The sequence below is a fragment of the Benincasa hispida genome, chromosome 9 (genome assembly GCF_027475165.1).
Source record: "Benincasa hispida cultivar pf3 chromosome 9, pf3_genome.v1.1, whole genome shotgun sequence".
In the NCBI taxonomy this organism is placed as follows: Eukaryota; Viridiplantae; Streptophyta; class Magnoliopsida; order Cucurbitales; family Cucurbitaceae; genus Benincasa; species Benincasa hispida.
The window spans coordinates 97,487,021-97,490,536 of NC_143486.1; the positions used below are offsets into that span (position 1 = coordinate 97,487,021).

Sequence of the window (3,516 nt, forward strand, 5' to 3'; positions counted from 1 at the left end):
GTAATCTAATTAATTAAGGCCCTAAATTTATGGATGGTAGAAGACCATTCTTAGTTAATTAGGGTTTAATGGGAACCCTAATTGAACTAGTATATAAAGAGATCTTAGGCTATATCCTCGATATATACCAAAACAATATAAGCACTCAGCCTTTCTTGAATCCCATCTAGAAAGAGATCCCACTAAGGGCATTCGGAGTTTTGGTTGAGGAAGACCATAGTCATCCATCATCATCTTGAAGCTATCATCAATTTTGCAATGGAATCCGGTATGTTATTCTTGACAATTTGACATGAATGATCCTAGAGTTTATCTATTCAATATAGATATAAAGAATTATGCTAAATTTCAAACTTTTGAGTTTATCCGTGGACACAAAAATATATCTGCAGTGAGAATAATGCAACTGTGGGTCTTTAGTAAAGTGTATCCACCGTTAATGAATATTGATTAATTTGGTTAATGAGTTTAGCCAATTAATCTTATATCATTGGAGCTTCTGATTTGTAGATCCACCAGGTTCCCTTGTTAGCTTATATTAATGAGAAATGATTTGAATTGTTCGAATCAATTGAGGAAATTGTATATTAATATGATTAGTATATAATTAATTATACATCTGATCTATAATTCAAATTATATTAGAGAGAAATATTTGAATGAGATTCAAATATTTAATTCATGTGAATTAGATTCATTAAGATTTAATTAATTATATTGTTATAAAGTTGGAAGCATATAAACATTAGATATTTATATTTTAATTAATAAACTATATATTAAACTAGATTTAATATATGATTATTTAATTAATGTGCCAATTAATTAAATAAGGGGTTATTTAATTAGTTGACGGTAAAAAGAAAAATACTTGGAGAAGGAGTACCATATAAATTCATCCTATTAGCCCATTTAGGGCAAACATTCATAATTGATTTTGTGAAAATCATACCCTAGCTTCCAAAAGAATTCCTTACATTCTCTCTACAATCTCTCTACCTCTACCTCTTCCAAGGGTTGAAGACCACTCATCCAACTCTTGGAATTTTAGAGAATAACAAAGTTATTTTTGTGTAGTGTCTATGATCATTGAGAAGATGTTTAAGTGAAGAACAAGAAGAATTTCGAGAAGCTTGAGAATCTACAAGGTAAGAATTGTTCATCCTTTTTGTTTCTCCTTTATAATGCATGTTTAGCACAATAATTATCCATTTGGGAAAAATTGAATGCAAGGCGTCCTCACGTTTGTGCTTGGGATTTAATCCTACATATGTATTATTCAAACGGATGTGATGGGGCGGAAGTTTTTTCTGAGAAATTGGAAGATCAGTTTCATGTTTCAAAGAAGAGAGATGGAGGGATGAGATCTCTCTGAATCTTTCAGCATTTCATCTTCTTCCTCCCAATCTCTCTATAAAAAAAAAATTCATGGAGAAAAAGTCTCTTACGTGATCCTTCTCCTTGCTATTCCCTTCACTTTCAAAAAATGATTCCCACAAACCAGTCTTTGCGAAGAGCATGGAAGATTCAGTGGTATAGTGTCCAAAGTTTGTTCGAGGAAGATGTGTTGCATAGCTTTTCGGAAGACTAGGAGAAGATTTGGAGAGTGTCTTCAAAGGTATGAATTTCTTCACCTCTATAAAATATGCTTAGCCTTTTATTTATGCATTACGAATGTTGCTTCTCTCTTATGTGTTTTTGAATTCTAAAACAAAAACAAAAATAAGGTGTTCACATGCTTCTGCATGAGATTCGATCAGTTGAGACGTATAAATAGCCTCATTCAAAGTGCCATTGAGGAAGACATTGTTGAAATCGAGCTGCTAAAGAGTCCACCTATTTGCAACCGCCAAGGATAGAACGAATTGTGGAAGCCTTAATAACGAGACTGAAGGTGTCGAAGAAGTCAATACTTGGTATTTGGTGAAACCCCTTAGCCACAAGGCAAGCATTGTGTCTCTAGCTTGACCCATCGATGTTCTTCTTTAAATAAAAAACGCACTTACACCCAACAACATTGTATTGTGGTGCACTTACACCCAACAACATTGTATTGTGGTGAGTGAGGGATGAGGGACCAAGTATTTAAGGGGTATATAGTAGGAAATTTATCATCCATGGTTGCCTTCCATTGAGGGCAGGTAAGAGCATGAGATAGTTTGGTAGGTTCCATGAGAGATTGATCGAGAATGGTAGATGGAGCCAAAACAACACAAGCCTTTGGGCAAAAAAAATGCCGGCCTTTCCTGTGGTAATCATGGGATGATGGTCAACTTTACTTGTCATTTTTAAAATCACTCGAAAAATGCTTTTATTCCTTCAAAATCAATTATAATACTATGTAAAATGCATTTAAATGTGATATTTAATTGATTTTGAGTGATTGTGTTTCGAAGTAATCTCAAACATGATGAAAATGATCATTTCAAAAACATTCCCAAAATATAAACAATGAGCAATTATTATTATTATTATCACAAAGTACCTAATATCTAATGAAATCACGTGACAATCGAATAAAAATCAAACAATTAACGAAACACAGAGGTTGATTGAAACCCAGGATCGAACAAAAATTGTGCTTGAAGAAATCTTCAGCTAACCAAATCGAAACTAGTAAAAGCAGATTTCAAACCAAAAAAAATGTTAAATAACATGATTTTTAGCCATGTATATTATTTTCAACATATTTCACCATATTTAAAAGTTGATGACATGATGCTAACATATAATCAAAATTTGTTATCCAATGCAATTCCCCTAAAAAATATTCATAAACTTTATACTTTGTATAAAAAATACTCTTAAATTTTCAGAAATTTTTATAATAATTCTTAATTTTTTAAAAAAGTTAAGAAAATCTCTTATAGTTTGTTTTGGATGAAAACCATTAATATTTTGTTTCAAAATTACTCTTATCGTTAGAATGTAGATGAAAATTAAAAAAAAAAAAATCATTAAAATAATATTACTAAACTTTCAAAGGTTGCAGCAATACTCTTAACCTTTTAAAAAAATTTTTAAAAAATGCTCGTACCATTAATATAGTGAAGGGGATGCATTTCCCAGCGAAGTTATTCTATTAGCGGTAGGCACTTCGTCTATCTTATTAAGTCAAAAGTGGGCTTGGAAGCTGTATCTGGACTGGTCTCCTATTATCTCGGAACCAATTTTAAAATAAATTATAAACCAAAACTTAAAGTTAATGCATAAAATTCCCACAAAATCTCACAAAATTCCAAAATTAAAATCCCATATTTAAAACTCATCGAAATGATAAATAATCAAATACATATTTATTAAAATATTTAAAAGTATTTGGCTATTAACACACATACTCAAATATTGTACAAATTTATTAAAATATTTAAGTCTTAAGATCTTCCGGTGATTTCATTATTTTTTTTTTTCTTCTTGTTATAGTCTATGTATCTTAATTGAAAAGGCAATTTTCTTTTTTAATAAATAAAATTCAAACATTTAACAAGAAGGAGAGTGAGAGAATATTGAAGAAAA

The 3,516-nt window shown here is 30.7% G+C and overlaps 1 long non-coding RNA gene across 1 annotated transcript; it reads left to right on the forward strand.

Annotated features, from left to right (window-relative positions):
- Positions 1 to 947: 947 nt before the first annotated feature.
- On the forward strand, positions 948 to 2,287 carry LOC150034236 (uncharacterized). Its single transcript, XR_016532493.1, has 3 exons — positions 948 to 1,148; positions 1,234 to 1,618; positions 1,728 to 2,287. It is a non-coding gene; the product is annotated as an uncharacterized LOC150034236 (long non-coding RNA).
- Positions 2,288 to 3,516: the final 1,229 nt, after the last annotated feature.